This window comes from Miscanthus floridulus, chromosome 10 (genome assembly GCF_019320115.1).
Source record: "Miscanthus floridulus cultivar M001 chromosome 10, ASM1932011v1, whole genome shotgun sequence".
Taxonomy (NCBI): domain Eukaryota; kingdom Viridiplantae; phylum Streptophyta; class Magnoliopsida; order Poales; family Poaceae; genus Miscanthus; species Miscanthus floridulus.
In genome coordinates this window covers 98,577,064-98,599,994 of record NC_089589.1, presented here as the reverse complement: position 1 = coordinate 98,599,994, position 22,931 = coordinate 98,577,064, and the positions used below count along the sequence as shown (strand labels likewise).

The window sequence follows — 22,931 nt, the reverse complement described above, 5'->3', positions numbered from 1 at the left end:
CTGCAGGTGAGCCGTGCGGCGCCTGCACCTGCAGTGGCTACAGTATCACAACAGGGGGCCTTTTTGGCACCGCCTTCCCTTGCTGTGTTCACACAAGGTAACAGTAGATTAGCTAACACATGCCGCTTCCATGCACCTAAACTACTATGGAAATAGTCTTTCTAGGTGACTAGAAAGGTTTTATACATGTGGATGCTTCATCTGCATTTAACCATGTGTCTCTAAAAGTCAGTTACTTCTAGAGTCAGTTTTCTAGCTGTCCCAAGAAATAAGTTTTTATAACTGCCCGGGAACATGAGCCGCCTATAAAAATGAATTTCTAGAGACGCCAACTAAATTTAGAGGTGAGCTCGTTCTTAAGCGATCCTTTCCATACTTTTAAGAATATACTACTACCTAACGATGTTTTATTACTTAGGAACATTGGAGAGGGTCATGAGGAACTTGGAGGAAGAGGTGGAGGCGAAGATGACTAGCAAGGACGTCGAACACGACTTCGAGTCTGCCTCGGTCTCCAGGACCAGTCTGCTATAAAACGGATGCCCAGGACGCATCCGGAGTCCGTTTTTGACGATCCACATATGGATAGAAATATAATTTCATAAGCTAACCAATGGTTTTGGTTTGAGGTCCAAATTACACTAGAGTCAACAGGAGTCATCGAAATAAGTCAGGATCCAGAATCTGTCACGGTGTTGCGTTACCATATTTGGTCCATTGGGCCGTGTATCGTCTTTGAGCCTGTTAGGGGGTGCGTCTAGGGGAGGTGACAACCCCAGACCTTTATAATCAGTCGACGCCGCCATAGTTAGGTTTTGCGTTTTATTTAGATTATTCTGTCATTGACAATCACCATCTATCGGTTTGTGGAACACTTTGAGAACTTAATCATACATCAACAGTTTGTCCCATACTTTGAGCTGCGTACTTTTGAGTTCTTGCTTGTGTTCTTTGTTTCACAAGCAGGGATTAGCTTTCGTGGCGAGGTCAACCAGATTGGTGACATGCTTGATAGCCAGAGGAGTCATGGTGCTGAGATTGTGGGGTTCGGGTCGTTGGATCTAAAGCCGGATCGGTGTGTCAAGCTCCACCAAAACGATAGTTATCAATAACAGAGGCCCACCTTTGAAAACGTGTCCATTTTTAGAGGCAGACCTTTTAGGAAGCCTATTTTAGAAAATAGGCTTGAAACCCAAAAATACATTACTAGATTCATTTGTATATAGCACTTAGGGTTTTGGGGCTCTCACCCAACCTCTCTCCATTCTCCCATAGCACAGCCCGTCTCTCATCTCTCAGCAATTCGCTGTCCCCTCTCTACAGCCCCTTCACGGATTAGAACGGCGTCTCCTCTACTTCTCTGAGTTCCCTCAGTCCTGTCACCCTCTATCCACTCCAACCCCCACTGCTCCCCGCCATAACTAAGCCAGCATCATGCAACTCGGGCCTCTCGTATGTCCGTGGTGCATGTTCAGGGCGGTCCTCCGACAGGGGCATCCGGCCTTGGAACCATTGGATGGTGCCCATAGCCAGATCCATTTCAAGGTGGGCATGTGCCCCGTACGCTCCTCCAACGGTGGCACATGTCCAAGGCGTGCTCCTCTAGAGGCACACTACTAGAGAACAGACTTTAGAACGATGTCCCAATTTGGCATTAGCCTCGGCATTTTTTGCCCCCGGGACTAAAGGTTCCTTCCCAACGGTTGTCCGCGGGGCAGGGATCTTTAGTCCTGGATAGTATTACTAACCGGGACTAAAGGTTTACCTTTAGTCCCGGTTGGTAATACCAGCCGGGACTAAAGCTTTTAGTCCCGGTTTGGGTGATGCCCTGGGAATAAAGATTAATCTTTAGTCCCGGTTTGGCCTCCTAACCGGGACTAATTATCCCGGCCTATAGACTAGCTCATTTCTTCCTCCCCGAGCCCAAGCCATTCCATTCAAACTCACTGTCTCTATTCTTCAGCTTGCTGTTGTTCTTGCTCTCTCCCCCTCCATTGGTGTTGCTCTTCGATTTTAGAGGTAACAAACTTAATCCTCTTATGTTTTATCAGTAGCTTATCTCATTTTGCGATGTAGATGCATATGTAACTTTATATATTGGACTTTATTATGATTTTATATGTCATTTTTAGCTCAAAATCACATGATGATTTGCATATATGTTTGGATAAACAAAAGTTAAATTAGTTCATCAAAATCACGCCTCGCTCGTCCTCGCTGGAGCACGCGCCATCCTCGTCCCCGGCGGCTTATGTGATCTTAGAATTAATTTTTCCATGAAATGAAAAACTTAGAAAATAGTTAGAAAATTGTAGAAAATCCGTACTAGTTGAACTTGCGGACCGTGTTCAGCTCGGCGAGCATGTTCTCTGCCGAGCGGTAACGGACGTCAAGGAGGAGCTTTGATTTTACGAGGGAGAGCGGCAACGATCGTGGAAGACCGTGTTCCCTTCCTCGTAGAATTGGAGCTCTTCCTTTTCCAAGTACGGTGCCATCCGGTGGAGAAATGCTCGCCGAGATGATCACGTAAGCAAGGTCAACTAGTACGGATGGTTATTTATTGAAACATGTTTTTGAGCTATAATTTGATGGATATTTGATAACTTCAGACCTACAAATATCATCTACAAATGTTACTATCCTCGGCAACCTAAACGCCCGCGAGCTCACTGATATCGAGCAGGTCACTTAGAATTATTTTTTTCATGAAATGAAATACTTAGAAATCATGCCTTTTATTTTTTAGAATTAATTTTTCCATGAAATGAAAAACTTAGAAAATAGTTAGAAAATTATAGAAAATCCGTACTAGTTGAACTTGCGGACCGTGTTCATCTCGGTGAGCATGTTCTCTGCCGAGCGGTAACGGACGTCAAGGAGGAGCTCTGATTCTACGAAGGAGAGCGGCAACGGTCATGGAAGACCGTGTAACCTTCCTCGTAGAATGGGAGCTCTTCCTTGGCCAAGTACGGTGCCTCCGGTGGAGAAATGCTCGCCGAGATGATCACGTAAGCAAGGTCAACTAGTACGGATGGTTATTTATTGAAACATGTTTTTGAGCTATGTGATTTCTATGTCATTTTTAGCTCAAAATCACATAATGATTTACAATAGTAAAATCACTTGATAGTTTGGTATTTTACTATTATACATAGTACATATTTCATGGTTTAGTTAGATAAATAAATAATTTTAGTTTTGTTTAAATATATTATTTTAGAAAATGTGAAATTTACACTACTTTGCAAAAATAAGTATAGAAAGTAGATGACAACTGGTACCGGATCCTCGGCCTCTCCTTCGGTTGCGAAACGACTGAGGCCAGAACTCCCTCTCATTATCTGCAGCAAGTGTAAGCAGAAGATTGTGATGGAGTACTGAGTCAAGAGACAGGGACCCAACAAGGGTCGTGTTTTCTACAAGTGCCCGGATCACGATGTGAGTTTCTTACGCATTTGATTATTATGGCTAATTGATCAGCTTTTCTTGAATATTTTTTACTAAATATTTTTTGGCTTTAATTTCAGTGGGAGGGCAATGGATGCGATGGTTGGTACTGAGAGGAAGATTATGCTACATACGTGCAGAATTCGGGTGTGCTTGAGGTAGCGGCTGCTGATGATGAGGCAGTGAGCCAGTAGGAGAAGCTTATTGATATTCAACAGAAGAATGATTTGTCTATTTTAGTTGCGTATGGTCACGAAATAATTATGTTACTGAAGTGCATTGTAGTTTTAGTTTGTTTAGTGATAGTTGGGATTGCTTACATTGTAGCCAGGCTTAGTTAATTAATCAACCGTGTGTGTGTCATCTATGTTGTGTAATAAAATACTTAATTATATTCAAGGTTTTCATAATTTGTCGTGTAATACAGATTATGTCACGCCATTGGATGTACAATGTCAATCGCCACTCCCAAGACTTTATTGAGGGCGTACACTATTTCTTAGGTGTGGCCGAGGCAAATAAGCAGGATGGTTTCATGTGCTGTCCATGTGCCATATGTAAGAATTTAAAGGAATATTCAAGCTCAATGAGTCTTCATTCACATTTGCTTAAGTCAGGTTTTATGTCAAACTATATATGTTGGACTAAGCATGGAGAAAGCGGGGTCATGATGGAAGAAGGTGAAGGAGAAGATTTAGACATTGATGACATTATTGCTCAGTATGGTGCCTTTGATGATACTACAATGGGGGGAGATGAAGAAGAGGTAGCGGCAGAAGATGATCTCGGTGATGCTCTTGGCGATGCCATTCGTGATGCACAACAAGAATGCAAAAGTGAAAAAGAGAAAGTTAAGTTCGAGCGCATGCTTGAGGATCATAGGAAGTTGCTATACCCGACAGCCGAAGAGGGGCAAAAAAAGTTGGGTACAACACTAGAATTGCTACAATAGAAGGCAAAGAATGGTGTATCCGATAAGGCATTTGGGAATTTATTGAACCTCATAAAGAAGATGCTTCCGAATCCAAATGAATTGCCCACCACTACGTACGAAGCAAAAAAGGTTGTCTATCCTTTGGGATTAAAAATCCAGAAGATACATGCATGTCCTAATGACTGCATCCTCTACCATGGCAATCAATACGAGAATTTGGATGAATGCCCGGTATGTAAAGCAGCGCGGTATAAGATCAGGCGCGATGATCCTGGTGTCATCGAGGGTGAACAACGTCCTAGAAAGAAAATCCCTACCAAGGTTTTGTGGTATGCTCCTATAATACCACGCTTAAAATGTTTGTTCAGAAATAAAGACCATGCAAAGTTGTTGTGGTGGCATAAAGAAGACCGTAAGGTAGACAATATGCTGAGACACCCAGCTAATGGGTCCCAGTGGAGAGCGATAGATAGGAAATTTCCAGAGTTTGCAAATGAGGCTAGAAACTTAAGGTTCGCCTTAAGTACAGATGGTATGAATCCTTTTGGAGAGCAGAGCACTAGTCATAGCACTTGGCCAGTTACTCTATGTATCTACAACCTTCCTCCATGGTTATGCATGAAGCGGAAGTTCATTATGATGCCGATCCTCATCCAAGGTCCAAGGCAACCTGGCAACGACATTGATGTCTATTTGAAGCCATTAGTTGAAGAACTTCTAGTTTTATGGAACAAACCAGGTGTACGTGTCTGGGATGAGTACAAACAAGACCACTTTGACCTATGAGCAATGTTGTTCGTAACAATCAATGATTGGCCTGCTTTAAGTAATCTTTTAGGTCAGACAAACAAAGGATATAATGCATGCACACATTGTTTTGATGACCTTGACAGTATATATTTGAAAACATGTCAAAAGGTCGTGTACCTTGGCCATCATCGATTCTTTCCTTTGAATCACCAAGTAAGAAAGAAAGGTAAGCATTTTAAAGGTAAGCCAGACCACCAGAAGAAGCCTCATAACCGAACCAGGGAAGATGTACTCGCAATGGTCAAGGATGTGAAAGTAGTATTTGGAAAGGGACAAGGCAGCAAATATGTTCCCAAAGATGCTAAGGGACATGCACCCATGTGGAAGAAGAAGTCCATCTTTTGGGAGCTACCCTATTGGCAAGTCCTAGAGGTCCGCAACGTAATTAACGTGATGCACCTGACAAATAATCTTTGTGTGAACCTGTTAGGATTCATGGGTGTGTATGGGAAGCCAAAGGATTCACTTGAAGCACGCTAGGACTTGCAGGGCATGAAAGAACGAGACAACCTTCATCTAGAGAAGACAGATGATGGACGTCATTACTTAAGTCCTGCTAGCTACACGCTTAGCAAAGAAGAGAGAGACAGCACGTTTGAATGTCTAAGCAGCATCAAGGTCCCATCAGGATTCTCCTCCAATATAAAGGGTATAATAAATGTGCCAGAGAAACAATTCCTAAACTTAAAGTCCCACGACTACCACGTGCTTATGACGCAATTGCTTCCAGTTGCTTTAAGAGGAATTCTACCTCCACATGTACGTCTAGCCACCGTGAAACTATATGCATTCGTCAATGCAATTTCTCAGAAGGCAATCAATCCAGTGGAATTAGCTACTCTACAGAATGATGTGGTTCAATGTCTTGTCAGCTTTGAGTTGGTGTTCCCTCCATCCTTCTTTAATATCATGACACACCTCCTAGTTCATTTGGTGGAGATTAGTATTCTTGGACCTGTGTTCTTACATAACATGTTCCCCTTCGAGAGGTTTATGGGAGTCTTGAAGAAATATGTGAAAGTCCATTCTAAGCCTGAAGGAAGCATCGTCTAGGGCTATGGAATAGAGGAGGTCATTGAGTTTTGTGTTGACTTTATTCCTGACCTTGCCTCGATTGGCGTTCCCGAATCGCGACACGAGGGGAGACTCAGTGGTAAAGGAACTTTAGGGAAGAAAACATATATTGGCATAGAAGACGATTATTTCAATAAAGCACACTACACAGTTCTTCAGAACTCGTCATTGGTGCATCCGTACATCGAGATACATAAGGAGTTCTTACGATCCAAGTTTCCAGGGAAGACTGAAGCTTGGATTAGGCGTCAGCACATATAAAGTTTCAGTGGTTGGTTGCAAAAAGAATGTCAAGGCGATGACAATATTGATGAGCAACTGTATTTGTTGGCTAGGCAACCATCGTGGCATATCCTCACGTACCAAGGGTACGAGATAAATGGGAATACATTTTACATAGTTGCCCAAGATAAAAGGAGCACTAATCAAAATAGTGGTGTTCGCATAGATGGCACAGATCCAAATGGGAATATATAAACATATTATGGCCGCATAGAAGATATATGGGAACTAGACAACGCACCTAATTTTAAAGTCCCTTTGTTCCGGTGCCAATGGGTGAAGCTGACCGAAGGAGGGGTAACAATCGACAAAGAGTATAGAATGACAACAGTGGACCTCAACAATATTGGGTACAAAGACGAACCATTCATCCTTGCTGCCGATGTGAGTCAGATGTTCTATGTGAAAGACATGTCTACAAAATCAAAGAGAGAAACAAATGAAGACATCAACTCAATGATCAATGAGCCAAAGCGCCACATAGTTCTTTCTGGGAAAATAAATATAGTGGGAATTGAAGACAAGTCAGACAAGAAGATTATGAAAGAAATATCCAAATTCCACCCTTCATAGTGAAGAAAGATCCAAGCATCATGTTAAATGATGAAGACACTCCATGGTTATGACAAGATCATAACCAAGGGTCATACGTCAAGAAGAAATTCACTGTTGTGCCCACATGATACAACGATGCACTGTTGTGACATAGTTTTAGAAAGTCTATATGAGATTCAAGAATTTATGACTAGTGTTTGATAAAACTTTCTCAAATGGGAAAATGAGCTATATAATAATTGTAGATCTTGCTGAGATGATCAAACTTGGTATTCAGAGATTTTTCATCTGAGGTCATTTAGTGTCTCATTTGTGCAAGTTTGACCAAGTCAAATTTGGTCAAATAAAAAAACAACACTTTGACTCTAGTATTATAAACTCTAAATGACTTCAAATTGAAAAGTTTTGAATACCAAGTTTATTAAAATCATCAAGATCTACAATTGTTGTTTTGGTCAACTTTCCATTTGAGATAGTTTGGATAGTTCAAATTTGTGATTTTTAAATTTTGACACCTACAAACTAGTTTTCAGAACCCTAGATTGTCTCAAATTGAAACGTTTTGAATACCAAGTTTGTTCAGATCATCAAGATATACAATCCTTATATAGGCCATTTTTTCATTTGAGAAAGTTTGAACAAAATGTAGTTCAAATTTCACAAGTGTGTGACATAGTTTTAGAAAGTCTATATGGGATTCAAGAATTTATGACTAGTGTTTGATAAAACTTTCTCAAATGGAAAAATGAGCTGTGTAACAATTGTAGATCTTGCTGAGATGATCAAACTTGGTATCCAGAGATTTTTCATCTGAGGTCATTTAGTGTCTCATTTGAGCAAGTTTGATCAAGTCAAATCTGGTCAAATGAAAAAACAACACTTTGACTGTAGTATTATGAACTCTAAATGACTTCAAATTGAAAAGTTTTGAATACCAAGTTTGTTAAAATCATCAATTCTACAATTATTGTTTTGGTCAACTTTCCATTGGAGATAGTTTGGATGGCTCAAATTTGTGATTTTTAAATTTTGACGCCTACAAACTAGTTTTCAGAACCCTAGATTGTCTCAAATTGAAAAGTTTTGAATACCAAGTTTGTTCAGCTCATCAAGATATACAATCCTTATATAGGCCATTTTTTCATTTGAGAAAGTTTGAACAAAATATAGTTCAAATTTCACAAGTGTGTGACAGTTTTAGAAAGTCTATGAGATACAAGAATTTGTGACTAGTGTTTAATAAAACTTTCTCAAATGGGAAAATGAGCTATGTAACAATTGTAGATCTTGCTAAGATGATCAAACTTGGTATTCAGAGATTTTTCAGCTGAGGTCATTTAGTGTCTCATTTGAGCAAGTTTGACCAAGTCAAATTTGGTCAAATGAAAAAATAACACTTTGACTCTAGTATTATGGACTGTAAATGACTTCAAATTGAAAAGTTTTGAATACCAAGTTTGTTAAAATCCTCAAGATCTACAATTGTTGTTTTGGTCAACTTTCCATTTGAGATAGTTTGGACGGTTCAAATTTGTGATTTTTTAATTTTGACACCTACAAACTAGTTTTCGGAACCATAGATTGTCTCAAATTGAAAAGTTTTGAATACAAAGTTTGTTCAGCTCATCAAGATATACAATTGTTGTTTTGGTCAACTTTCCATTTGAGAAAGTTTAGATGATTCAAATTTGTGATTTTTAAATTTCAACGCCTACAAACTAGTTTTCGGAACCATATATTGTCTCAAATTGAAAAGTTTTGAATATTAAGTTTGTTCAACTCATCAAGATCTACAATCCTTATATAGGCCATTTTTTATTTGAAAAAGTTGTAGAACAAAAATACTATATTTTCTTTATTTTTATAGGTTCAACAAAAATTTTCTTTCATTTTGGTCAAAAAACCGATAAAAAATTGAAACATTGACGTTACAATAATGTGATAATAAATTTCCTATCGAATAATATTAGTTTTATTAATTTTAAGTTACAAATATATTTTTGCATTAACAAAATACTTAGTATTAGTAACATTTATATTCTATATTCATAAAAGAAATTAAAAACTTTAGGTTACAAAATTTTCCTATTTACAATAAATAATTATTTAATCAATAGTATTTTTTAAAATAAATATTGCAAAGTATTGAAGTTGTATAGAATTAATTAGTATTAAACAAGGAGAACAAAATCAAAATCCCAGGCATTTCCAATTACTTTGGCGGGCTGTCAAAATTTTCAGACCTTCAGTCCCGGCCTAGGCCAGGAACCGGGACTAAAGGGTGGGCGGACTTGCCCGCCCAAAAATACCTTTAGTCCCAGCTGGTAACACCAACCGGGACTAAAGATCCTTTAGTCCCGGCTGGTAAGCCGAGCCGGGACTAAAGGGTTGGACCTTTAGTCCCGGTTCAGCTTACCAGCCGGGACTATAGGATCTTTAGTCCCGGTTGGACCTTTAGTCCCGGCTCGGTTTACCAGCCGGGACTAAAGGATCTTTAGTCCCGGTTGGTGTTACCAGCCGAGACTAAAGGGTCCCGGCCTATATATATCGAACGGTTTCTCTGTTCATCTTCTACTTTTCGATCTACAACGTCGATCTCGTCTCTACCGCGCCCGGCCGCGTCGAGCTCTGCCGCGCCGCCGTCGTCGTCTACCCCCGCCCGGCCTCGTCGTCGAGCCCCGCCCGGCGGCCATCGAGATCGTCTCCACCGTACGTCGTCCTCGCGCGGCTCAGCTCGGCCCCATGGCCGGCCAGCACGCCCGCCATGGCCATCCGCCCCTATCCTGCTAGCTATAGCGCTCGACCATATTTTTTTAGATACTTTTTTAGATAGTTTTTTAGGTAGTGTTTGATATATATGTTAGATTAAAATGTATTAAAATTTAATTAGTAGTTTATTCTTAATTTTTTAGATAGTTTTTGATATATGTTAGTTAGATTTAAATGTATTAAAATTTAATTAGTACTTTATTTAGATAGTTTTTTAGATAGTTTTTATTATAGTTTTTGATATATTTAGTAATTATTATTCTATCTCTCTCTATATATGTGTTAGATTTAATTTTGATTTAGTAATTCTATCTATGTATATATGTTAGGTTTAATTAGATTTAGTAATTAATTCTATCTAGAGATTCTATATATATACATATATGTGTACTTAATTATTTCTATGTGTATATATACATGTACTTAATTATTTCCATGTGTTGAGAGAGAGAGAAAATTGTATCTAGAGAGACATTCTATGTGTTATCACATGCATATCTAGAGATATATACATATGCACTTATTCTATGTGTTGAGAGAGAGAGAAAATTGTATCATTCTATGTGTATATATACATGTACTTGTTTTCATGTTTTTGGATCAAAAGTGTTTTTGATTCAATTCCAAAGCCTATACCTTATTATTGTTTATCCTTATGAAATATTATGTGTTATTATATTTAATTGGATTTAGTAATTCTATATGTGTTATCACATGTACTTATGTTATGTGCCATAGTAATTCTATCTATGTGTTATCTTGAAGATACAAATGGCTGCTCCGGATGATAACTTGAATGATGACATAATGGCGGATATTATCAACGCGGGTACCAATGCAGATGTAGATGACACGAGTCGGTACTTTGCTGATTATGAGGATATCTTGAATATCTCGGTTGTTGAAGATCAACAAATTGTCGCGCAAGAAAATACTGGCGAGGTATATTCGATTATCTATCATCTCTTATAGATGCATGCGTACGTATATTTGTTGTTAATCATTGTGTTTCTACTCATGTAGCTAGTCTCTGGATCTACATCAACCACCGGCAAGAGTAGGAAAGTCCGAGGGCCAAAAAAGCCATTAGAGGGCCGTTTCATAATATCATAATTTGACACCGACACCGGCAAACCATTGGGACCATATGCTCAGACATATGTCAATCAATGTGGGTTCATTGTAAGGGATAGGATCCCAGTTAGTGCTCATGAATGGAAGCAGACGATATCCGCTCCTAATATTAGTTTTGTATCTGATCGTGACAAGAACCTAGCTTGGAGAGATATCACTCAGCATTTCACATTACAAGCAGATGATGCTTTGAAGGAGCTAGTGAGGGATTGGACAATGAAGAAGATGGCAACATTGTTCTAGAGTTGGAAGAAGACATTGTATAAAAAGTTTATCTTGAAGAATGAAATGCCGAATTTCAATGCTAAGGCGTTTGTCAAGTTGGAGTCCCATTGGGATGACTTCGTACAATACAAGACATCTCAAGAGAGTGAGGAACATGTGATGAGAAATCAGCAGAATGCCCGACAGAAGCAATACCATCATCGCATGGGATCAAGTGGTTATAGGAGTGCTATTCCCAAGTGGCAGAACCTAGAAGCAGAGATTACTGCCAAGGGAATCATACCTGAAACAATAGAGAAGAACTGGCCTCAACACGCGAAAAATTGGTTCTACGCTCATGGAGGAAGCCTAGACCCAGACACTAGCAAGCTAATTTTCGGCCAAAAAATTGAGAGAGCAACACAGAGACTAGCTCGTGCTAGGGAAGAAGCTGATAGTGGTGTTTTCAAGCCCAATAGAGAAAAGGATGAATTGACATATGCCCTAGAGAATCCCGAACACGGTGGTTGCACAAGAGGCTATGGGGCAGTTCCGTGGCTACAAGCATTCCTAGCAGACAAGGATACCAACAGAAGCCGCTAGCGAAAGAAGGATGAGGAGGCAGACCGAATCCGTGTATTAGAGCAATTTGTTAATGAGTCATGACAAGCATTACTTGAATCACGTGAACGAGAAAAATCTCTTGAGGCAAGAATGTAGGAGGAGATCAAGAGGTAAGTGCAGCTAGCAATGAGTCAAATGCAATGGCAATCAACGCCGAGAGTCACCATTAGCCCCGTTGGTCAGATGAAAAGTAGTTGTGCTTCCATGGAGCTGCCAGTTATTCAAGGTGACGCTGGGTTGCGCTTCCCTATTGATGACATTACCGAGCCTCTAACAATATGTGAGCTGCACATTCCAGATGGTAATAATGCATCAATCATGGTGGCTGTCGGGGTTGTATCTCCAATAGACCGAACGAAGACACCAAGAATCCATGGGTCAGTTATTCAACCTGGATATGCTAGCATCTCGGTCGATAGAGTGCTCAAAGGTTACAGCAATGTTCCTCTTGACATTGAAGGCGGTGATGTGGAGAAGACACTAGGAGAAGCAGAGAAGACATTTATTCAATGGCGCAAATGCTTCATCATCATTCCTGAGGCGCCACCGCTTCCCCTACCTCACCCTAGGTACGAATGAAAGTGAATAAAATATTATTTTCTGTTAATTTTATATTGGCTTCAAAAATAATTGACCCACAACTTATTTTTGTAGCAGGGTCTCCCCCCAGCCTAGCCCAATCATTCATTCCCCATCTCATCACAGCGTCGCGGGGGGCGAGACGACTTCATTACCATGGCGATCTCCAACTCCTACACCGGCCCCATCTCCTCCACAACGATCTCCAACTCCTACACCGACCCCACCGCCTCCACAACGATCTCCAACGCCTCCACGCCGGACTCCAACACCGGCCTCATTGCCTCCTCGCCGGTCTCCAACACCACCCCCACCGCCTCCACAGCGACGCACTACAAAGACGTCTAAGGTCCCGGCGGTAAAGAAGACCCCGAAAAAATAGTTATTTCTCAAGAAATACTTCCTGAAAAGACTGATGAGCAAATAGTAGCTAAAGAAGACAAAAAAGTGAAAGTTTTTTTTATAGATATCCAAAAGCAGAGACAAGCGAAGCTTAAGGAGAAGCCGTACTTTTACATACCACGAGATCAGCTGAAGCAGAAGGTCGAAGCTCACAAGAAAAAGATGCTTGAAGTTCGTAAGCCTCCGCCACTATCAGACTATGACCGCTCCCTCGTGAAGTCACATGATGCACATAAGAAAATGAAAAGAACATCAGGGAAGGTTGTCCCACAACTCGAACAACAGAAGCAACCAATGCAAAATCTTGTTGTTGCTAATGAATATGGTTCCAACATAGAAGTCTATCGACCAGACAACTCTGGAGAAGTGTCGGTTCAAGACCTTAATGCTTTTTTTGAACTAACTGGTTTAACCTTTGATCAATTGATGGGCAAAGCTCCAATCCAGAACTTGGAAGTTGATACCTAGAAGACTTATAAATTTGGCAAAAGTCTGTACAACCCTGCGGCTCTGAATGAATTGGGTACGCAAATGTACTTGCTCAACAAGTGGTACATGTAGGCGTGTGGCAGGGGTGAGCAGTGGATCTTTGTCAGATTTAGAGACCATCATTACTTCTGTGGCGATGACATCTTACATATTAGTTTCGAAGAATTGCATCAACTATACCACTTGGACGCTCTGGACAAATCAATCATTAGCTCCTTTTGTTTATAAGTGATTCTTACTTTTATTTAATAAACTCACTTCTATGCGTACGTGTATATAATTATCCTCACATGTAACTTATATTTATATACAGATTCCAGATGTCAGAGCTCCAAATAATACAAGACACCAGTGTTGGCTTCATTGATCCTTATATCGTATTCAAAACCGATATTATTGTCAAGGAGCACTGGGTATCTGAAGCACAGACGAATATCATGAGGTTCTTCGTGAAGCAGCACGATAAGACAACAATACTTTTCCCGTACAACTTTGAGTAAGTGTTAATAAAAATGTAGTCTACACATTTTATGTAATATCAATACAACTTATATGCATGTACGTGTGTGTATAAACCAATGCAGGTTTCACTGGATACTCATTGTCAATGAGTTAAACTCAGGTCAGTTAGTAATCTTGGACTCATTGAGAAAAGAGCGGGTACTATACCAAGATATGATAGACATTATCCAGGGGTAATTTCGATCTCTCACGCACAACTATTATTGAATAGACTTTGCCATAATTTATTAACGATCGTACATTATTGGTCGCACAGGGTTTGAAAAAAGTTTATTCGGCAACACCGCAAGGATTGCAAGACACCACTTAATGTAGTTGAAATAACAGTAAGTTGTACTATATATACTTCCCCATGTGTTTAATTAATATATTGTACTTCAATTTATGTGTGAGATGATGAGAATAATCTTTTTCTCGTACAGTGATGTTTGCGGCAGGAACCAGGTAATAACTTGTGTGGATACTACGTTTGTGAATTTATCACTGCACACATAAGAAGAACTCCTAAAGATGTCCTCAGAGTACGTATATATCAATTTTTTATTTATTTTTAAATGAATATATATATATAAGTATTAATACTTTTCCTTTTATTTCAAATACAAGACTGAATGGTTGAAACAAAGGGTCATGCAAAAAGACTATCTGAAAGCAGTTCGAGAGTCAATAGCAGGATTTCTTCTAGAAAAAGTGCTAAATCCCAACGGCGAGTTCTACTTTAATCCTAAGGAATAAATGATGTAAATTAAATGTTTATTGATATCGTTATTTTCGAGAACAAGATTGTGAAAGTGTTGTATATATACATATATCTATAATATATATAGTTTCATACTTTATTCAAATATAATAATGCTCGAGATGAGAATTAGATGTAATTATATGCGTGCGTGTATTTATATTAGCAGCGTAGAATACGTACATAAAACATATTATATATTAAACAAATATGTGTAACTGAGCTGAAAACAAATTAAACAAAAAAAAAGAAAAAGAAAAGAAACCTTTAGTCCCGGTTGAGGTTACCAACCGGGACTAAAGGGTGCGGCCACGTTTGCTCGGCTGGAGGGCCTTTAGTCCCGGTTGGTAACACGAACCGGGACTAAAGGTCCCTATTTAGTCCCGGCTCAATGACTCGGGATTGAAGGTTCCACCTTTAGTCCCGGGATCATTGTCCCGGCACGGTAACCGGGACTAAAGGCCGTTACCGCCCGGAACAACAAGTCCATCCTACAGTAGTGGCAGCGTGCAGCCCGGCAGCCCTCCGGTGGTGCCCATGGCCATATCAGCCTAGAAGGGTCTATCGCGCAGCCCAAGCACTCCTCCAGCGCCGCCCACGGTCAGATCCACTGATGAGGGTCCGACGCATGGCCTGAGCACTCCTCCGGTGGTGCACATGGCTAGATCTGCCGAGGAAGGTGCATCACTTGGCCTGAGCGCTCCCCTGTCAACGACAGCCGCATTAGGAGAGGGTGCAGGCTGGGAAAAGGTGGCGTTGGTGGATCTAGGCAACTGCAGGCAGCAGCTCGATGGAGAGCGCTAGGGGCAAGTACGGTGGTGGCGGTGGCTCGACTGTGGGCTCAGTTCGGCTCAGTGGCAGGCTCTATTTGGGCTTCGTGTTGGGCTCCGTGTTGGGCTCGGCTGCTAATTTTTTTCAATGGATTTTGAGAGACAGGCACGAAGCACCACCTTTGTTGGTCATGATTAATAGTGACCCTTGGGTGGAGGCACCTTGCCTGCCTCTGTAAATGATTTTTTGATAGTTTTCGATAGTCTTCTGTGTGCTAGTGCGTACCATGCTGACTCGATGCCCACGCTTGCCCCTGAGAACACCATGCCACTTCCATGCACCTAAACTACTATGGAAATAGTCTTTCTAGGTGACTAGAAAGGTTTTATAGATGTGGATGCTTCATCTGCATTTATCCATGTGTCACTAAAAGTCAGTTACTTCTAGAGTCAGTTTTCTAGCTGTCCCAAGAAATAGGTTTTTATAACTGGCCGGGAACATGAGCCGCCTCTAAAAATGAATTTCTAGAGACGCCAATGGTTCCCAGCTACCTCTACAGTATATTCCTGCCAAAATTAAAAGTTCAAATTTCAAATTATGAACACGTATATGATGTGTGTATGTATATGTATGTTGCTTTTTTTCTAGAGAATGTCACATGTTCTTCTCACTATGTGTCATAGGTTTTTACCTCGCAATGTAGATCAATGTTTTGCAAGCAGGGAATAGGAAGTGTAGCACACGGAACACATATGCATACTAGTTTAAGTACAGGATACCCTATGTCTAGTGGAGAATCGATCTCCTACCTCATATGCTCGAGTGCTTATATGGACGCTAATGAGAATTTCGACTACTAACTAGATCTAACGAGATACTGATCGAGTCTCCCAACCTCACCTTATATTGTCCAGGAGGTAGGGCTACAAACAGAATTGCAACCGGTTACATGCATGGTTTCCTAATTTGATACAAGGAAATCTGTCGGATCCTATTGGACCAACATTAAAATCTTGGTTTCCAAGCCTCCTCCATCGGTACCTTGTCTTCAATTTGATGTAAGATAAGGATTCAGTGGAGAAAGGAATCCGAGCCACCTCGTCTTCCTTAGCCTTCCTGTTCTGCTAGTGATTCCAGGATGTGTAGATCAGCACCATCCAATCCACTTACCCGATCTTTGTGGTTCGCCTATAAAATCGGATGTGGTGGAGTACTTCTCCAAACACACAATTCTTTCTTCCTCCTTGAAGTCCTTGTGTTGAATGGATATATCGAGCATCCAATGTGTTGTGCATGACCTGGTGTTCTTGCTTCCCAGTCATGGTCCGATGACCCGGTGGGGATCTAGGTGTGCTTGCATATATGCAAATTGTACCCCACATTCTCGGTCCTGACTAGCCCCTCAAGCCTCCGTGCTCTCTTCAACCATAGGTGTAGGCAGAGCACATGATTGAAACGAAACCGAGTGTTAGGCAGCCCTATACATGGAAGGCCTTTGTTATTTTACACCTTGTGACCCATCGAAGGTCTTTGTTATTGTGCATTGAGCACAATAATTTATATCGCATAAATGAAGTTCTGATTGGTAAACCTTTATCCGAATGGCTCTAGTGTTTCCTTGAATCGATGTAGTATTTCTTTGAGTAGATCAAGTATGTAGATTGGGTAAAAGCAGCGTTAGTCGATAACGTCATTTGGGTCATGGCTCAGTCGCAGACCGACAGAGTCAAAATGCCATACATCGAGTACAACTTCATTCGAGTGACACACATCGAGGATACCTTTTGTCTGGTACATCGAGTACCTCCTAGACCTGGGTTGGGGCTTATCGATAGAGTTAACTTACAAACGGGTCATAAGATCTTTATCAACTTAGGTTGCATTTCAAATAAAAGATGGGTCAGATGGTACCCTTAGAGGAATCGTCGATTGACATGTAGCATTTTGCGAAACGTGCAGCGAGGCCTACCACTTGTCGATCTAAGAACGTGATGAACAAGTGGCTCCTGGGTACTTAACATCGGGTATCTAGCTCAGGAGTCCTAGTTGTGGCACACCATCAAACTCAAGTCAATTATCAAATAGTGTACTTGTCCAAACGGGCATGCTCACAGGATCGATTAGAAGCTCGCTTGAGTTCCGTGGCCGTTTCTGGATAGTACCGTATCACAGTTTTAGGATACTTTTTGCTTGTGATGATTGGGCCAGCTTAAGCTATCTAATCGTTTGGGACTAGTGAGGAAACACATTCGATTACATGGAAGTTGGCATTTAACTTCTATCAATCACCATTTGGCGACAAGTTCTGAATTTACCGCTACATAGTCGGACAATCTATTAATGCTAAATAAGTTATATGGTTGCAGAAGAAAATAGTTGATTTTCTACTTCTCTAGCTCGATCATAACATATTTTATGGTTGCCCTAGATAAGTCTATAATTTGGTTTTACTATTACGAGAGCCAAAATTCATACGTTCTAGACATCCACATTAGGTCCTACGGTGGTAGGTGAACAAAGTAGTATATTTATGGCTGTGGATGAACAAGGTAGTAAAATTATGGCTTTATGCTTACGCTATTGGTTATTGCAACAAAATTACTCTTCAGGGTCTTACTGTAATTTAATACATAAGATAGACTAGTGCCGTTGGCACATTGAAGGCTAGTGCCATCTAGATACATGCTAAATAAATAAATAAATACATATATACATACAAAAAACAAATTGCTAATTAGGTACTGATAGATAGACATAGAGCAGAGATATAGATATAAATAGATTTTTTATTTTTATTATTTTTGGAGAAATAGATAGATAGACAGACAAATAAACAGAGCGATAGATAGTCACAACAAATAGTTAATTAGGTAGTAGAGATAGAGATTGAGATAAATATAGAGTTAGAGATATAAATATAGATATAGATATAGATGCAGATATAAAAATAAATAGACATAGTAGTAGATGGAGGTAGAAATAAATAAATTTGGACAATAAATCTTACTACATGTTTTGGGGTACTCCTACATAAGCACCTGCACACTAAGGCAAAAAAGAAATAAAGATACAATGCACACCACTCCTGATCCCTAAAAAAAGGTGAAACAGGAAAATAAGGAGGAAAAATGAAAAGAGTAGTATTGTCCTCTGGCGTCAGTGACCAAGTGCTAGACAATGAGGAACTTATACCTGGCAAGTGCTATTTTCCTGATACTTATGATAATTTATTCAACCACTCCATCATGCCAAGGTATATATAGACAGAGATATAATTACTTATACTTCGCATTGTTAGATATTACTTCCTTTGTTCAAATAATAGTTCACTTTGGCTTTGCGTTATAAGTTATGAATGACTCTAATAACTCAAACGACTCTAATAACTCCGTCCAAGTTTGTTATGAAAAAAATATAAACTAGTACAAGTCCAAATAAAATACACAATCAAACCATATGCCCTGAAAATATTAATAAAAGTAATATAAAGGTTTAAATGTTTGAGCATTCTCTCTAAACTTCTTATTTTGATTATTTTGTATTATTGTTGACGGTCGCTAACATCAATTATAAACCGTCAACATATCCTCTATATATATATATTTAATTCCATCACCAAACATAGATAAAGGGGTTTAAACTAATGAATTCCCTGAACTTTGGTGAATATGTGAATGCGGGAGGATCTACTTAGAAAACCGCCCCTGGGACCACTGTCATACACTCCAAATAGGCAAACTGACATCAACAAGCAAATCAACTCGCGAAACCTACGGAAAACAACTCAAGACAGATTCCAAAAGCTTCCACCGGAGGGAGGGGCCCACCTATCACAGAGACAGGCCGGTCAGCTCCACCTATAGGCTGGCCGGCCTATGGGGCCCACATGTCAGCCTCCCCTTTCTACGTTAGTTTCCCACCGCCTTAAAGATCAAATGTACGCCGTTGCTCATGGTCGGCTTGATCCTATGGCTCAGAATTGATGGTTCCCCATATATATAGCAGCCCCGACCCCCCTCCCTGAAGCCATCTTGAAACCCTAATTCATATCCTCCTCATCTGGATTAGAGCTAGCTATTAAGAGAAGATTAGTCCTTTATAGCATCTAGTCTTGTAAATAGAAATAGTGAGATAGAGAGTGAGAGAAGAGTTTGGAGGAAGTGCCGACCTGTCGGTGCTCTCTCTGTGGCTTGTACCTTAGCGGATCCAAGTTCTACTTCAGCTTGCTTCTAAGATTTCTCTAGTAATAAACTTCTGATTCAAGTAATTACTTTGTTTATATTGTTCATCAGGTTCGTAACTCTATTGAGTTCTTTATTCCTGTTCTAGAGGGAGAAAGGTTGTAAATGTGGTGTAAGCATGGTGCTTAGACATTCGTTACTCGTGGATGCACCCTGCATTCCAGACCGGTGGTAGATCACTAGTGTGACACTCTCGTTGAGTCCTTCGTAGTCCACCTCCCGTCTGTAGGCCAAGTAGTACCCGGTTAGTACGGAAAGCATCCTCTGCAGGTGTCTTTCCTCAGTAATGTCCTTAGTTGAATCCTAGTTATCCTCTGTATGCTCCTGTTTATCCTTAGCCTTGTTGCTACCCCTGGTTAAGTTAGATTGTAGTTAATCTGACACGTTTCCCTATGGATACGATACTTGGAATACTTCTACGTGAAAGCTACAGCGGTATCCATGCGCTTGCAGATCTTTTCTGTGTGCCTTAATAAATATCAACAATTATGTTGCATGCATTTCTAGGCCAAGACCAGCTCAAGGCATGGCATCATCACCAAAGGTCGCCACCACCGCCACCACTGGTATCATCACCACCACGTAGTTTGTCTAAAATGTCGCACCATCACCACCATGGGTCACCTCCGCCACTGCCAATGCGATCATCACCACCACGCAGTTTGACAGAGACATTACACCATCATTACCATAGGTCGCCACCACCGCAATGAGTGCCATTGTCACCACCACGCCATTTGTTTGAGATGTCGCACCATCATCACCACAAGTCACCTCCGCCACTCCCACTAACGTCATTGCCACCAAGAAGTTTGTTTGAGACATCACACTGGCACCACCACAGGTCACCACCATCACCGGTGCCATTCTCCCCATCACACCACTTGCTGAGACATCACGCAATCATCATCACCATAGGTCACCAACACCACCACTGCATGTGATGTTGTCACAACCATGTCGTTTGACTGAGAAATCTCACCATCATCATCACCACAAGTTGCCACCACCACCACCTTTGGCGCTGTCACCACCACTTTTGGCACTGTCACTACCACGCCATTTGTCTAAGACATCACACCATCATCATCACCAAAGGTCACCACCTCTGCCACCAATGCCATCATCACCATGCCATTTGTTTGAGAAATCACACCATCATCACCATAGGTCGTCACCGCCACCACCAGTGTTGTCAACACCACGCCATTTGTCTGAGATGTCTCCATCATCACCACAGTTTGCCTCCACCACCGCTAGGGACGTCATCACCACCACGCATTTTGTCCGAGATGTCACACTGGCATCACCATAGGTCACCGCCGCCGCCACCAGTGTCGTTGTCACCACCACGTAGTTTGTCCGAGACATCACACCATCATCACCATAGGTCACTGCTGCCACCACCAGTGTCGTTGTCACCACCACGCTATTTGTCTGAGACAAAGCACCATCATCGCCACGGGTTGACTCCGCCGCCACCGCTGGTGCCATCTTCACCACCACGTCGCTTATTTGAGACATCCCACCATCATCACCACTGGTCGCCTCCACCACTGCCAGTCCAATCATCACCACCACATAGTGTCTAAGACGTTATCACCAAACTAAGGTCAAATAAAGCTAAAGTCCGTAACATGGTACCGCTACAATAACAGATTTGTTTTTGACTCGTGATTACAAGACATGTGCACGGTAAACGACATTGAACTCAAACAAGCTACTTTTTGTTGCATACATGCTGTTGCCCACATTAAGCACGGTAATAAGGATTTGTTTGATGCTGACTCAATAAAAGATGGTTGTTTTTGTTGCATACATGCTGCTATATTTCGTTCCAGATGCACATGATACACTAACCAATTTATATTATAGTACAATAAGGTATTGTATAATTAATATTGTTCTCGAGATATTTTGTTGAAAATGGTTTATAAAATTTAAGTGTTGAGATCACTAATATTATCTGGATTTGTAACCATAATCTAATTAATAGGTCTACTATTATACGATTACACCGATTATAATTAGGAAACGTCTGGAAGCCAAAACTCATGGATCGTACATTCATCTGGAACTAGACATACTAGGCATATAACGACTTGTGGTGATTATACAAGGGCACGTCGTTTCATGCAAAACATGTATAAAAACCACAGCAATGGTAAGTGATAAAAAAAAATCAAAATATGTGTTTACATGATTCAAACTAAAACCTCAATGTTCACGTTGTCTCAAGCATCCGTACCATCTGAGCTATGCAAAACTTATAATTATACAATTGATATTATTCTTTTAACTATACAATTTTGAATCTTATTTGCATATTTGACACTATAAGAGCTCTAATGAAAAAGTTATTAATTGCAAAATTGTAGATCTTGTCAAGTATTACAACTTTGATGTTGATTGTGTCTCCATTCAATATTGGTAACCATCTCAAATCTGATCCCAAAACTAGTATTGAATACTTGGACATGTAAACCATCTCAAATTAAAAATTTGTTAGAAGTCAACAATTTGGATACAAAGTTTTTCTTGATCTAACATCATGTAAAAAGTAATCCAACATCATTACTTGAGATCTGATTGTGCTTCCATACAAGCACTCCTCACACACTAAAATAGAATGGGCAGATATACAACGCCTAGCAAGAAAGGTTAGATTATTATCGATCTAGTTTTTTCTGGCAATGTGATGTGCATAATAAAAGATAGACTAGCTAAATGGAGTATCCTTTGCAAGCTAAAAAGTATGAAGGGTTTAGGGATTCTAAATTTGGATGTTCAAAACAAGTCCCTGCTTAACAAATGGTTGTTTAAGCTTTAGAACGAAGAGGGCCTTTGGCAGGATGTTCCGAAAAGGAACTATGTACGTAAAGGACAAGAGTTTTTACCCACATAGTGTGGAGGCCGGGGGATTCTTATTTTTGGGGCGGGTCTGATAGAGGTGAAGGACCTAGTGCTTCAAGGTATGTTATTTATGGTTAATAGTGCACACCAAACTAGATTTTGGGAGCACACATGGATAGAGCAAAAGCAGTTAAAGATGAGGTTTCCAGACCTATACAGAATTGTGAGGGCAAAAAATGTTTTTGTAGCAAAAGTACTAGGTTCTACACCTCTGAACGTTTCGTTTAGGAGGGCGATAGTCGGTGATAGGCTAAGACGTTTAGGAGGGCAATAGTACACTACGCCAGATTTGCACATCACTGCTGGCCTCATCATTGCCGGATTTGTGAGAACTGGCAGTGATGTACCTTCACTGCCGGTTATGAGCTTGAAAATGAAAAAATGATTGGGGCTGGGCTAAAACCAGCAGTGAAGGACCACATCACTGCCGGTTTGTGGCTTG

The 22,931-nt window shown here is 40.6% G+C and overlaps 1 pseudogene; it reads left to right on the top strand.

Moving 5' to 3' along the window:
* The first annotated feature begins 18,512 nt into the window (after window positions 1-18,512).
* On the top strand, window positions 18,513-21,168 carry LOC136487631 (extensin-2-like; annotated as a pseudogene).
* The last annotated feature ends 1,763 nt before the right edge of the window (window positions 21,169-22,931 follow it).